This window comes from Rhagoletis zephyria, unplaced genomic scaffold, assembly GCF_001687245.7.
Source record: "Rhagoletis zephyria isolate East Lansing unplaced genomic scaffold, Rhagoletis_zephyria_1.1 Rzeph_scaffold_07847, whole genome shotgun sequence".
NCBI classification, from domain to species: domain Eukaryota; kingdom Metazoa; phylum Arthropoda; class Insecta; order Diptera; family Tephritidae; genus Rhagoletis; species Rhagoletis zephyria.
Window position 1 is genome coordinate 1 of NW_016164929.1, and position 16,870 is coordinate 16,870.

Sequence of the window (16,870 nt, forward strand, 5' to 3'; positions counted from 1 at the left end):
TCGTACTAAAATAAATCTCAGGTCTAGAGGAAATTCTTGAATCGAAATCCAATCGGTCAATTCGTAAACTTGAGCAATGAAATACGACATTTTTGTCAATGCAAAAGCATGTGTTTCAAGCGCTAGTTATACACATACGTATATACATGTGTATATAAATGCCAGTGTATATGTGTATTGAGTAACTGAATAACTCTGAGGTGACTGACTGAACCGCTGATAAATATGTACGTACATACATACGTTTGTTTGACAAACTCTGCTTTTAACCTCTTTCGTCGGCACATCTTGGAACGCTTGCATACACATACATGCATACATGTATGTATATCTGTGCGTGTGTTTTTCATGCGCCCGTGGATTCCTCAATTTTTTAATTAATACTTTACCGGTTATGAATAATTAGCCTGTGACCAATGCATATTATTTAACCATCATTAGCAAGGAGGTTAGAATAAAATTAAAACTCAAAAATTAATTGCCGATTGGTGGTTATTAAACCCAGCTAGAGCCATACATAGGTCGACACTTTTGCCCATCCACATTTATGTATATGCAATCATAACATTAAGTTGTTAGGTATTTGTGTCAGAAAACGCCGGCCGGCAGGTTCGCTCCTTAAGTCTTTTGTTTAGTTACTTTTAATTGGGGCTACAGCAATTGCGTTTAATTTGTAGCTTCTTTTAAGATTCTGAAACGAGTCTGGAAAGTTTAATTCCATTCTGTAAGCTTTACTTTCGGCCTTAAAAATTTATTTAGATGGCAACTTTTTGATGGAAAAAATAAAATATGTACATAAAATAAAATGAGATGTCGGTAGTTTGCAAGGAATTTTTAACGAAAATTGTCACTGCAAGAAAGCGGTCCGAAAATGATTTATTTAGAAAATACTTTTAATGGGGTTGCCACCTGTTTAAAAATTTAAATCAATTTAAATAACAAGTTAAACAAAATATTTGAATGTGGGTATCAAACGAAAGAGGTTTAAAAAATCATTGCTTCAAAAATATCTATAAAGAGAGCAGCCACCTGCTTAGACTAATTTCTTTAACAAGTTATGAAGTCTTACTAACGCTGTATTTATTTCGAAAAAATTTTTGCATAGGGTTGTCAACAGTTTGGCGACTTAATTGACAATTAAATAAATTCAAATAAATAATATTATAAATCTGAAATTCTAAGTGTGGAAAATTTTTTTTTTTTGGTATTTCTTTATATTAAGTTTGGCTTACAGATAGCTTATGATCTGAATTATAATATAGCATATTTTTTTGTAAAAGGGATGCCACCTGATTAAATTGTTAAATTTTACATTAAACTATAAATTCATCGAAATTTTACAACACTGAGGCTAAATTAACGAGATTTAAGATGGCTTTATTACGAAACTATTTACAACAGGATTGCCACCTATCTAAAGAGACAAACTAAATTTTATTAATAAGATAAATGAAGTATTAGAATATAGGTGGCAAACGAATGAGTATCAGAAAAGCTATATTTTGTAAATATTTTTAAGAGGGTTGCCACCTGTTTAAAAGTCAAATCACATTTTTTTTTATTTAAACAATAAGCAAAATTAAGCATTAAAAATTAACAATAGATGCCTTAAAAAGACTTTATTTTCTTTTTTGTTACAATCGAAATCATAACTTTCAACCGGATTTAATTAAACTAAATTAATACAAACACCTCCCATCGCAAAAAATTACATATTAAAAAAATAAATAATTTGCATACCTTCAAAACATAAATATAAGCACATACGTCTCCAAAAATATAGTTTTGCTCATTTGCAAAAAGCTCACAGCCAAAATGACTAATACTCCCATAATGGAGCGCACCACTATAAAGCGCCGCAAAACGCCGCAAACATGGCTGCTCCACTCCTAACCGCACATAAACAAAAACGGACTCTACTTAACTCAATTCTACTTAAACTGGCTGGGCATAGTAATGAAAACAAATGATTGATAGTCCAAGCACACACCGCCACACACACTCACACTCACACAATTAACCTCTGATTGCTGATACAATATTTCTAATGTTTTTTTTTTTCATTTTTATTTGGATGTCCAAATGCGGTTGTTTGTCTAGGCAGTGAACCGCATGCCAGCTGACTACGAAACTTGTTCACGCACCCAACTTTAAGTGTAATGCGAAAATTCTTTTGAACAACAGAATGGTAAACAAAATAAAAACGAAACAAAATCGTAACAAGTGGTTCGAAATAATAAAAACCGCATTTAGCTAAGAAATTGCACAAAAAACTGGGTATGCTGGGCATGTACCAACATGTGAACATATATATGAGTATATACATAATAGGTAAGAAAAATAAAAAATAAGCGATAATAGTGTAAATAATGAGCTGCGAATTAAAATAAAAACATAAAACTGACTAAAAAGTTCATATATATATATACATATATATGGTAACATAATACAGCGCAAAAATTGCTAATAAGTTTGACTTTGGAATTTGTTTGCGAATATTTGCTGACGCCTTTGGGCAATTTAGTCATTTTGTCTAATTTTATGTTTATAGGCTGGTCTATGCAAGAATTTTATAAAATAAAATCTTAACAGAGTCCTTTTCGGCATGTATCGCTTATGGACGGGAATGGGTCTACTCGTCACGTAGCTGAACTCTTTACTCCGAAATATTTGATAAGAGAGTTACATCAAGTCGTGTAAGGAACTACGAATCCACTGCGTTGTCGGTGTTCAGAGCATTATTTACTCTGATAACTCCAACTTATTTCCCTACTACCAGTTACTTTTACAAATACTTAACTGCTAGCCGAGAACTCAAAACATCCGAATAAAATGAAATTTTGGACCAAGACAGTCGGGTCTACGTAACCGGAACGACCCATGCTTATATCTACTGATATAAATAATTTCCTAACTCTATGAAGCCAAGTCTAGTAGAATGAACCAGAAAAGATTAGCCTCATTAGAAATATAAAGCAGATACAATGGACCGCCCGCATCGAAACCAATGGACTACTTAGGAAAATGCATATAGCACCAGATACAACTGTTTCGGGATCTTTGAACCTCAAAACTCCTCTCTGATAGCAGGAATAATATCCCCTCTAGGGAAGAGTGGATGGGAGGCAGTAGGTTGGATGAGGACAACGGTGAACTTTTACGCTGACGCGTCGCAATATGACTGAGTGGTCAGTGGGGTGCAGTGCAGTGAGTTCCCCATCAACCTTAAATTGATTACTCAAGGGACAAAATACTTTGCTTGCTCGGTAGCAATCAAGGTCTTGGGCTCCCTCACTGTGCGCTCAACGGTAGTCGGGGTACTCGTGACCTCTCTTTCGGTCTAAACTGTGGTACGCCAAAACCCTTTTGGCCACAAATGGACCGTAGGCAGTCAAGAAACCTGCTAGGGATTTCAAGGCCGGATTATCCAGTCTAGTCAATATATTTATAAGCCTTTGTTCGATTGAAACACACGCGATTAAACTAAATATTGCTGTGGAGAGACAGAAGTAATGACTTACGAAATACCTTTTGTGCATTGGCTAAATGTTGTCGACGTTTTGGAGGTCTTTTGTACAACTAGCGACTCCGATTAAAGTTTACTATCTAGCATTACTCCTAAGTAGATTCTCACCTCGGAAAAACCTTCGTTCTAGTGTCTCGATTTCTTGGGTTGAGTGACAAGTGGTAATCCTATAAGGTGTACTTTGCGCTTTCGCCTGTATAGGCCCTCGCTTAGATACTAGAGGCGTTAAGATTGACAAGTAGGGAATTAATTTCGAAGCACCAGTGCAAGAGTGAAAGCAATCCGCCTTGAGGGTAACCCAATTTACTATGTCCGCTATCTACTGACCCCAGCTGGGGGTGAAACCACCTGTAAAGAAGGCATATTCTTCGATACAGAGCTACTTTAGCATATCAGGTATCTTTTCCTACAATCTTTAATAGTTCTTGTGAAAAGATCTGGTTATCTATGCAATTAAACTAGGGCTGGGACTATCTGTATACTAGGCCAACCGGATATGCGTTGGTGTATCCGTTTAGACGGATAAAAGCTGGATATTTGGATATTAAGTATATTTGAATGGATTCGTAAAATTGTTCTAAAATTATGGAATCTATCGAGTTACAAAATATAAAATATAAAATTATTCGGATAGTAAAAAAATCCGCATTAAACTCCCATCCCTAGTGTAATAACTAAACTAAATCTTCTGCAAAATTGTATACGGCCATTAAACGACACACTAATACTCAAGCAGTAACTTAGGCGCTGATGGCGAATTGATGATTAATATGTCGCATAACCGGCAACTATCCCCAAGCAGCAATGACAAAAAATGCCAATAATTTTAATTTATTTTTGTAGCAACAGCTACTAGTATAACAGCAGTAACAACAACTGTTAGTGGTTGATCAAAGTAAAGCTAGAAGAATATGTAGCAGCAGCAGCAAGAACACCAACATCATCGTCATCGCCATCGCCATTGCCATCACAGCAATTTCAACCAATCAAACATGCGTCCAAATGATGTCAGTCAAATTGTGGCATGTTACGGGCACGTGGACGTGTCGACGATGTAAATGAGCCAGCGATAACAGCGAATAGGAAGTATGTACATATGTATGTACACACACAAAAACACAGAGTCACATACGAGAACGCTAGACACTGCTGCAAGTGCGCTTAATCAAGTGTTTACCAATGCTGGCTGGCAGTTTATTCTCCTGTTGCGTTCCGTTGGGCGGAACGACATGCGACGTGCCAACGACAGCCCGACATTCCGTAATACCATTTATGGACGTACATACATACATACATACATCTATAGATTATGGTTGATTCTCTTATAAAATTTAAAATTTTTGTTTCTTTTACTCTGCATTGGAGGTGTGCGTTGGGCTTTTATCGCGCTGTCTTGATCTATTGAATATTGCATGGTGATTTGTAGGATACCGTAATTATTGTGTATAGAATAATTAAACTCGCTTTATGCCCAGTAACCTAGATTTGGATGGATGGATGGTAACAAATTGTAGTCGACACAACAAGAATACTCGTGCGCTTTTGGATATTAAATAAAAAAAAATGCTCGAAGGTGTATATGTAGATGTGTAATTTTGCCTGCAGGTGTGTGAAATAGTGCGGCATGCTAAGAAGTACATAAATGATTTTTATTGTTGTTATTATCTAATTGTAAATAACTGTATTACTTCATTGATGTTATGTGGTAAGGCCGAGAGCCCTATTGTGAAGATTTCTTTTAAATGTTGTGCGGAATTTATTAATTGCGATTATTTAATGTGAATATAATTATTTTTGTACCGTAAACCTTTGTATGCTCTTATTTATTAATGTATTAAGTATTATCAATGCGGCTTCGGACCGTGAAAATCTATCATTTGGACGATTTTCGCAGTGCTCATGAAAAAGTAATGCTGTAAAGACAAAGACCAAGACAAGTACAAAGATCAAAATGAAGACAAATGTTAAGACGATTACAAATACGAAGAAATATGAACAAGAAGAAGAATACGAGGACAAATACGAAGGCGAACCCGAAAACGAAAACGAAAGCGTAGGCGACTACTGAGGCTAAGGCGAACATAAACACGAAGACAAGGAGGAATACGAGAATGAACGCAAAAACAAATACGAAAACTAACCGGAAGAAGAGGACGGTCACGAAGGCGAATACGACGAAGAATACGAAAACGGACACGAATACAAATACAAATGCAAACACGAGACCAAGCCCAATGCAGAAAGGAAGCAAAGATGAATAGAAGGCGAATACAAAGAGGACCCCGAAGACAAATGCGGATAGAGAGACTTAGATGAACACGAATACGAAGAAAGATACCATTACCATTCCCAGTACCATTAAAATTTCCGTTATTATTGCCATTAGCATTACCATCACCGTTACTAATACCTTTTCCATTACCATTGTCATTAGCATTACCATCACCATTACTACTAGCATTACCATTAACGTTATTGTTACCAATACCATTATCATCATTGCCGTTATCATAACCGTTACCAGTACGCGGGGACTTAAGCAAATGGTAAGAGTAATACAAATTTCTACAGGATGAAACAAACTACAAAATTAATCGAAGTGGCTCCTACACAGCCCGCAGGTCAAGACGAAGGCGCTGAACTGATCCTTTTTTTTATTCTATGTACTATTTACGAGATTAATTTGTTTCTTAAACAAATTCTCACATGGAACATTTAAGCACTAAGCTCTTTCGCATAAGCACATACATACATATAGTATATATTTACTCAAATGCCCTTCAATAATTTCCATAGTTACGACCGGCGTTTTCGTAGCGGTGGGAAACACTTGACAATTCCGCACAATGCGCAATTGCGTACGGCATTCAACTACGTGCGCCCAATTTCAATTTACATATGCAACACTTACCTAAGTGAATTCAAGCCATTTAAGTTTCGTTTTTTTTTTTACTTTTAATTTTTTTTTTTACTTTTATTTTATGACATACATATGTACGTACAACTGTGTTTGCTGTTGTTTTGCGCTACTTTGTCATTCTTTGCTTAGCAAGTTTACCAAAAAAAAAATAAAATATCAAAACAAAAACGAAAAGCAAATACGAGCGGCATAAAAATGGAAATGGCAAACAAGTTTGAGTGTTTGTACTATTTTAAAATTGGTCTGCTGTACAAGTATAGATGAACATAAATACATACATACATAAACATGCAAGTGCACTTTTATTTATAGTATATATATGTATATCTATGTGTACTATATGTATGACAAGCAGCGGTGTCTCTTATTTTTTAATAAAACATTTTGCAATATTGCCAAGCGACCCAATTCCAACACTTTCAGTGCTTACGGCAACCCATACGGCATAAATTTGGAGCTGTTCCAAGCATTGCCATTTGCGCCTGGCTGCTTATCTGTGCATCTGCGTACGCAGCGGGAGTAAAAACTAAAATTAAATGAATTGAAATGAAATGATATAAATTGAAATAGCCTGCAACTTGCAACTTCTGTGCACAAACATGTGCATATGTGCATATACATACATACATACATACATATATGTATGTATTTATATGCCACAGGGACGCACAATTTGTGCATCATGCAAATTTTTATTTATATTTCAACGACACGTTCACCCGCTGCTTTACTTTCATATGACACAAATTTTATAGCAGATGGGCTATATCGCCCAGTAACCGATTGCCTGTTTGGCTAGCAGGCTGCGCGCACTTTCCACCTCCTGCCGATATTGGCGCCTAGGCTGCTGCGTCACATTTCACATCATTCAAATGGCTGACATGTTTAGACATTAATGTAAACAAACAATTTTTGCGAAGCGAATGGATTTAAAGGCTTTCGATTTAATGATGTGAATACGTACTGGATTTTTTTGGTCATAAAATTTAAATTTTAAAATTATAAAAAAAAAATCCTTAAACGAGTAACGATATAAAGTTGAAGGAAAATCAGTGCATAGGGTTAGCCCGGATCTTCGTCCATAGTTCAAAGATGAGGCTAAATAAGCAAAAATGTGCTATATGACAATGCACTAAAATGAACCTCCAAAGGCTGTTTAACATCTCTTACATCTACATCTCGATGGCTGAAAGTAGAGATGCTATAACTGGTTGCAGACCAAGGATTACCTAGTCTGAGCCCTCTTTAGCTAACTGGTAAAATTTCTAATTATCAACTACCCTCGAGTAATCTTGCAACCGAAGTAAAACAAGTTCGTTGTTTTGCAACACAACTTAGCCGAGACTTGGTCAATGCAGCTTTGCTTTCACTACAGACTCATTAGCTCCTACCTCTCCATCTATTCTCCTCCACGCATTCCATAGCCTTTAGCATTGCAAATACGAAGGCATATTCCTCAAGAGAGAAGTGAATCTCATTCCCATTTTCCTCAATATAAGTAGCCTGAAGATTTTTACCCATGAAGCACTTCCACGTTTGAGATAAATAGTCACTTCGTATTCTCTGCACATACCAACGCCACCGGTCATAAACCAGGCGCAACGAATAAATGTATTAAGTCTCTGACCGATAATATCCGGGATGCCAACAAAGAAGCGTTGCCATGTACTTAAAAAGCGAAGGCAATAGTTAAGCAATTCGGTCGTGAACTATGCTACGCTGATGTGAGCGGAAATCTACAAACTTGGCTGAATGTAGCTTTGCGTAAGCCTCCAGGCTGTCATCTTGAGTCCTTCTCCACGGTGAAAGTCAAAGAAAGAAAGAAGTCATCGAGCATACCTATAGACATCCGACGTGTTAAGCTCCGCTTTGTGAGAGATTAAATTTAGCTTTAAATACCAAAAATCGATTCTGTTCAAGTCTGATTAAACTTCGTGCTTATTGATTCCATACGAAAGCTTGAATTAGGTTGTCAGCCAAAGTTCCATTTGGGTCGGTCACTCTCAACCTTATTATTTAAAGCCAATTGCTCATTAAGCAGTTAACGTCACAACGAGGAAATACAACCCGCGTCCAAATTATAAGCGCAGCTCATATTGAATAAAATTTTAACAATATATTTTTCTTTTTTAATTTTAATTATTCTTTATAAAAATATAGTTTATTCTTTAACAAATACCGTATAAAGCCATGTTTCAAAACTTCGTGTAATATTTAGAAAAAAATCCACAAACTTTCATAAAAATTTCAAGCTTTTCGCCTTTATTTCTTAGAAAAATTTTGGGTATGCGGTTTGGTAGACAATTTAATTTTAGTAAAATATAGTGCAAGTTCGTTGTAGCTTGAGTTTACTAGGGTTAATTTTTGGCCTTTTTTTTGTGCTGACGGTTTTGTCCTTTTTTCCATACAGGGTATGTTGGTCGATCTTTTTATATGTAAGAAAATGATCAACACATAAAAAAAAATTTCAAAAACGGTTACCTATTATACTAAAATTGAATTGGATTCAAAACTGTATACTCAAAATCTCTCTAACAAATCAAATTAAAATGTTGAAATTGTTGAATTTTTTATTTAATATTGCATAAAGTTTAAAACTAGGCGTTATGCAACTTCTGTTAAAGAATAACCAATATTTTTATGAAAAAAAAAACTAAAATTAAATAACAAAAAAATAAATTGTCAAGACTTGTCAATATGTCGTGCGCTTATAGTTTTGACACTTGGTGTATTAAGAAATATTTAATCATAATAACGCGAGTCTACATATTCAAATTATTTTCATGTTTTTATTAACGCCATCCGCTGAGTTGATTATATTTTTTGCGTAAAATTATTATTTTTTTTTGCACCCTCTTTGCCAGCAGCAGTAACGCATGCGCGCGCACACAACACAACCAGTTTTCGCGGTACCACTTCAAGTGAATTCTTTTGCTTTCAATTTAGCGCTGAGTGTTACGCTTTTGAAGCTACGGCCATTAATTAGCATTCATTTTTTTTTTACTTAATTCTTTGTGTATAATTTTATTTATACTTAAAGTTCTTAGCTAAACTCTTTTCATCGACCAGAGTAAATTCCAGCAGCTTTAGTGCGCTGTACTATCAGCCTGTCTTCATTCATACATTTAGTTATTTTTATTTTCTATTTTTTTTCATTTGAATATTACTTAAGTGTTATTTTGCAACTAGTTTGGTTTGTTTTGATCAAGTTTTTTTATGCCGCTGCTTTATCTATGTATGTAAATTAGGCATATGACTTTTTTAAATGTCATGACGTTTTGTCAAAATTTGGTAGAAAAACTTCCCACTGGGAACTCCGAAAAAAAACACACGTATGTACCATGTCAACACAATTATCACTACGATCAAAAATGGATTTCTAGATTCTCCATATATACATAATACGTTGTTCAAGAATATTTTTATTTGTTAGATAAATTTTTGATCATTATTTTCAATTTTTTTTCGACCATATTATATTATTATTTTTAGATCATGAAATATTTAAATTGGTCATAAAAACAAACAGTAAAATTACCGAAGAAAAAAAATCCAAAAAACGAAAATTTTTGATCGAAAATTTAAAAAAAAAAAATAATGATTTTGCAATGATCTAAAAATAAAAATGTTTTAATTTAACGGTTAATGTATGGAAAACTCCAAACCAGCCGAATAAAAAACAACTTTGTTTACCAAATTTTCACAAAAACGTTATTTTTGTTCGATTTTCAGCATATGCCTAATGTGCATGTTAACCATATGCTTTCAGTCAGCAAAGCAAACGCAAAAAAAGGTGCGTCAATTTACGCTACATAAAACACACATGCGAGCGCTACAAAAAATGCTGAAACCATTTTTTGTGAGTTTATATTTTATTTTTTTATTTTTTTAATCACGCCTGGCGTGTGAAAATTTATTTTCATTTATCATAATGGTCGCATGTGGCACATCCGCTTCCCAACAAGCACATAACTACACATGTACCAAAACACACACACACACACACATACACACATTCGTTGTCAGTCTAACTCCATCATGCGAATCCATCACCATTGACCTATACGCGTCCTAAGCTGAGCTTAAATAGCATTTAAGCTTCCGCGTGACATTCAAAGTTGTGCTCGTAAGTAATTTCAAAGTGACAGCAGCACTGGCAAATTAGTACTCGCATACAACAACAACCACGGGCATTGTTGCATGTAAAAGGGAGCAATAATAACAACCAGTAAGCTAATCAGCTAAAAAATCTAAAAGCCTAATTTCAAATCATTCTTGGAAGACATTCTTAAAATTTTGGTTTATATTTTTTTCTGTTTTTTTTTACTTATTGGTGTTGTTTGTTGCTACACTTGGCGTAACTTCTTGTTTTTGCCGCCAACCAGTTGCGCCGCTCTGCTCAGCTTTTGCGACTTTGCTCAGTGATTTATTGTTGTTAGCTGGTACCAAAGTTGGTGCCAAAGTAATCTACCTGTCTTGTAATGGGTCGGCAGTAGGGCCGTTGTCACCGGCATGAAAATGTTTAAACAAAAGCGAAAACTTGTTAATACTAAATATGTACCAGCAAGAAATGTGTGAATGATTACTTGGGACCACCTTGAATTAATTAGATGAATGTATGGAGGTAGCTACAAGCAAACTTCCTGCTGCTGCTGCCGCCTTGAATTTGGGTGAACTTCGTATGTATGTATGTATATTTTCATTTGTGGGAATATTAATGTTGCCTGCACAAGTGGGAATTTATTTCTGTTATTCCTATTATCTCCATCAAAATCTTGTTATCATGCAGGCATGCAGTTTTTAAATATTAATACGTATACTTTAAAGTGTGTGTGGAATTTTAAATAACTATCTGTCTACTGTCATTCAGGTATATCGATTTCATTCAAAGAATTGTTTCGATTAAAAAACAAAAACTGAATGTTTAAATTAGGTATGCATTTTTATCTTGATTACAAGAGTGTGAACGTTACAAATGTATGTACATATGTATGTATGTACACGGGGTATTCAAAAAGTTCGTGGTATAGAAGAGTTGCATAGGTAGTAAGCAGGTACATTGAGTGGAAGGTGTTAGACCTCTTTCAGACACGTCAAGTCTTGGTTTCAAGTCTGCTCGGTTCGTAGGCGAAGGAGGTGAGAAAAGAGGGGAAGAGTACATTCGTCTCACCTCATTCGCCTACGAACGAGCAGGCTTGAAATCAAGCCTTGACGTGTCTGAAAGGGGTCTAAGTATTTTTCTTGCGCCATATTTGGATGAGATTTAGCATACAGATAGTNGTAACTCCATCACCATTGACCTATACGCGTCCTAAGCTGAGCTTAAATAGCATTTAAGCTTCCGCGTGACATTCGAATTCAAAGTAATTTCAAAGTGACAGCAGCACCGGCAAATTAGTACTCGCACACACCAACAACAACAGGCATTACTGCATGTAAAAGGGAGCAATAATAACAACCAGTAAGCTAATCAGCTAAAAAAATCTAAAAGCCCAATTTCAAATCATTCTTGGAAGACATTCTTAAAATTTTGGTTTACATTTTTTTCTGTTTTTTTTACTTATTGGTGTTGTTTGTTGCTACACTTGGCGTAACTTCTTGTTTTTTTTTGCCGCTAACCAGTTGCGCTCTGCTCAGCTTTTGCGACTTTGCTCAATGATTTATTGTTGTTAGCTGGTACCAAAGTTGGTGCCAAAGTAATCTACCTGTCTTGTAATGGGTCGGCAGTAGGGCCGTTGTCACCGGCATGAAAATGTTTAAACAAAAGCGAAAACTTGTTAATACTAAATATGTACCAGCAAGAAATGTGTGAATGATTACTTTGGACCACCTTGAATTAATTAGATGAATGTATGGAGGTAGCTACAAGCAAACTTCCTGCTGCTGCTGCCACCTTGAATTTGGGTGAACTTCGTATGTATGTATGTATATTTTCATTTGTGGGAATATTAATGTTGCCTGCACAAGTGGGAATTTATTTCTGTTATTCCTATTATCTCCATCAAAATCTTGTTATCATGCAGGCATGCAGTTTTTAAATATTAATACGTATACTTTAAAGTGTGTGTGGAATTTTAAATAACTATCTGTCTACTGTCATTCAGGTATATCGATTTCATTCAAAGAATTGTTTCGATTAAAAAACAAAAACTGAATGTTTAAATTAGGTATGCATTTTTATCTTGATTACAAGAGTGTGAACGTTACAAATGTATGTACATATGTATGTATGTACACGGGGTATTCAAAAAGTTCGTGGTATAGAAGAGTTGCATAGGTAGTAAGCAGGTACATTGAGTGGAAGGTGTTAGACCTCTTTCAGACACGTCAAGTCTTGGTTTCAAGTCTGCTCGGTTCGTAGGCGAAGGAGGTGAGAAAAGAGGGGAAGAGTACATTCGTCTCACCTCATTCGCCTACGAACGAGCAGGCTTGAAATCAAGCCTTGACGTGTCTGAAAGGGGTCTAAGTATTTTTCTTGCGCCATATTTGGATGAGATTTAGCATACAGATAGTTTATGGCCTGGATTAATATATAGGGGATATTTTTAAGAGAGCTGCCAACCTTTTCAAATTAATTGATAAACTAAACAAAATATTACAACGATTTGGATGTGATACGAAAGGGGTTCAAAGCGATTTATTTTGAAAATATTTTTAAAGGGTTGCCACCTGTTAAAAAATTTGAAAACGATTAATTATTTAATTAATTAAAAGAAATATTTTTATTAGAGTATCAAACGAGAGAGTTTTGAAAAAGTGTAATATCAACAATATTTTTAAAGTGGCTGCCACAGAATTAAAAAGCAATTTTAAAAAGGAGTTAAATAACATATTTTAATATGGGTATCAGACGAGAAGCGTTCTAAGAAAGCTGTATCTTTTTCGCGAAAACTTTTATATAGGGTTGCCACCAGCTGAGGAATTTAATTGAAAAAAAAATATTTATAAATATTTTATATGTGAAAGGTGAGTACATTTGTTGACAAATATTTGACATACAAATAGCTTGACCTATACTGATATACAGGGCATTTTTTGAGGAGAGTAGTCACCTTTTTCAAAAGACAAATTCATTTCATTGATAAGCTAAATAAAATATTACAACGATGTAGGTGTAAAACTAAAGGGGCTAAAAAACGATTTGTTTCGAAAATATATTTTAAGGGGTTGCTACCTGTTGAAGAGGTTGTAAACGATTAATTAATAAACTTAATGAAATATTTTGATATCAGCATCAAACGGGAGAGATTTAAAAAATTGTAATAACAAAAATATTTTTTAAAGTGGCTGCTACCTGTTTAGAAATTCAAAACCGATTTTATAAGTAAGTTAAAATATATTAATAGGGTTACCAGAAGAGAGAGATTTTAAAAAAGCTGTATTTATTTCGAGACACTTTTGGAGAGGGTTGCCACCAGCGGAGTTTAATCTTTTGTCTACCGCGGGAAAACTAGCTTTACCCACTGTGTAGGTTCTTTGGACCCCTATGTAAGTAATAATATGGGTCCAACGGACCCGAGCTAGTAGTTCCTGCTAGATTTACAATAGCAATACCAATTATTAAAAAAAAAATGCATTATCAAAAAAGTATAGACTACATGAATATAAGCAAAGTAAAGGAGTTACGGAGCTCAAAAGTATCAGATATTGATATAAGAACACAATAAAATCGCATTCGGGTCCTTTGGATCCTGACAAAGAGATTGAGAGAGATTTATTTTTAAAATATTTTGAAGAAGGTATGCTATCAATCGAAAGAGGTATGAAGAAGAAGCATTTGTTTCGAAACTATATGTAAAGAAATGCTTCAAATTCTAATTAGTCAGAAAGTTACATAAAACATTACAAAATGAAGAGACATCTAACAAAAGAAGCTTAAGAAAAGTTTGTTTGTTTGACAGGAAGCAGTAAAAAAAGATTTATAGTAAATATTTTTCATAGGGTTGCCACCTGTCCAAATGTTAAATTCATTAAATGACATATTAAAATATGGGTATCAAATGAAAGATGTTTAATAAAACTTTATTACGTAAACAGTTTTGAAGAGGATGTCGTCTTAAAAAAAAAGTTTAAGTAAGCATTTGTAAGCAAAATGGCATATCTTTTATCTATGCCTAAATTTAATGAAATATAACAATAAGATATTGATAAGAAGGAGCGGACGATACTTATACGGCAACTCGGTTTATTGATTGAGGATATTAACCTATTAAAATCCATGCGATACGACGCAGTACTACTTTGAACTCAAACGTTTTCAAAAGCTTATTTACTAAAATTAGAATGTATTTGTAAAAAAAAAAATAATATGTACATTTATGCTCATGTTTCCAAGCATTTATTGTTCAATTGTCTTCATGTCACTACTGCATTCGTAGCGAATGATTTACTGCTAAACAATAATCTATATTACCTACTACTCACGCTATTTAGTTTTAGGCAGCAATTCTTGTGCACAACTTTGCATATTCAACAATTCACCGTTGAGGTCAACGTTCAACCTCTGTTGGCAAAAAAAAGATGTGAAAGGAAAATACTAACAACATTCGTTAATTTCCACTTTGCCTGTCAGACGATGTGACATTTTGTGAAGGACGTTTGCACCGTTGCACGCGGATACAGTTACACAGCCGCTAGTGGCCCAATTGCAAGAAGTGTTTAGTAGAGAATAACAGTAGTTTGTGTCGAAATTTGATATGCATCGAAAAAGGGAGGTCTGTTCAAAAATATTGTGCATAAAAACTGTATGAAGGAATCTTATGCCACAAAATAACAACATATGGTTAAAAAATTCCTTCGAAGCGATCAGAAGCTCAATAACAAAGAGGCGAAGCTAAGTTGATTCAATGGAATTTATGGGCAAAATATGCGATCATATACAGCCTGGCGTAGTATAAATAAATGTGTACGTAAGTATATTTGTGTAACTTATAGCATTAGCCAGAGGAACGGTGCAATCAGAGCTAAAGCTTAGGCTGACTGATGGCACCTGCACTGAAAGTAAAGTAGTTAGGGCAATGGCTCTGCTTACAGGCCTCTAACCTGGAAATGGATCTGGAGCTCTGACAGACAGTAGACAGGCGGCTCGAAGACCTTAGAAGAAATAGGGGCTGGAATCCTCGGACCCAGGACCAGGAATTCTGCTCTTTTGAGGAAATATCCTGGCATCTTTTGAGCGTAAGTCTACGCTATCTATCGTTGTGCGGAGACAATCACAAACAGAGGGTACGGAGATGAGAGGATCGTAGTTCTAAGTAAAAACCAGGGGATATTTAAGGCTTTCTTATCTTATGAAATGATTTAGTATTTGAGTGATCAATAACATCCAGTTAGCGTGGGTACCTAGCCACGGGGGAATAGAGAGTATCGAGGAACCGGACTGTTCGCGACCTTCTTGGAAGCAGGTAAGGAGGAGCTTAGGGGGAGTTTTCTGAGTGGTCGGCAGCCGTTAGTACCCCTTCGAAATTAAGTTGAAGCCAAGGCAAGTTAAACCAGTAATCTCATAGGGTTTAGTCATTAGCCCACTAATCTTTACCTTCTGCTCCTCAAAGCTGACTCAGCTACCGGATGGAATTTCACTGATTTCATACGCAGACGACTGCTCGATTTTGATGTCCGGCAATATGTAGTATTTATAACCTGTGTTTGCAAGTAAAGTACTATCTCTCATACCTTTCTGCCTGTTTCACGGATCCTTTCCCGTCTAATACACAATCAAAGATGAGCCTTGGGCCTGAAACTTGTAGGACGCAACGGATAAAACTAAAGAACTGTCAGATCACCGTACTCCGGACTGCAACTTTGTCTCTCCTACATTTCCAGAATTGACCTCGACATTCCAAATATATGTCTGACTTTTAAAGGCACCCAACATGACACCTGGACGGCATTCACAGGGAATCAGTCTCAAGTTATGTAGACTCCCGCCCTGTGAATGCCGTTCTAGGCACACAACCATCAACGTAGACGGGACAGAACTTTGTCTGCCTCGGGAGACTCGTACTATAATAGCCCAACTTCGCTCTGGCTATTGCAGCAGGCTAAACTCGTACCTAAGGAGAATCAACGAGGTTGTGCCCAACCAATGCCCGGCATGTGGAGAGTCGCCACATGACTCCCGGCACCTCTTCACATGCCCTAATAACCCCACTCAGCTGACGCCCCTGTCCATATGGACAGCCACTGTGGAAGTCGCACACGGGGCCTCGCCCTAGCTGAAATTGACGACAACGTTGACGGATGAACTGACCCAAACGGGGCTTAGTAGCCGCTACAACAACAACAACACCTAACAACACTTTTCCTTTGGTCCGATCTCGTCGATAGTTGAGCTGTAAGCAGTTGAAGGCATTAGTGCGCTACAACAACAGCAATCCCGACTTAATCCCTTTTTCCCGAAACTTGAAAGTTGCCAAAATATTTTC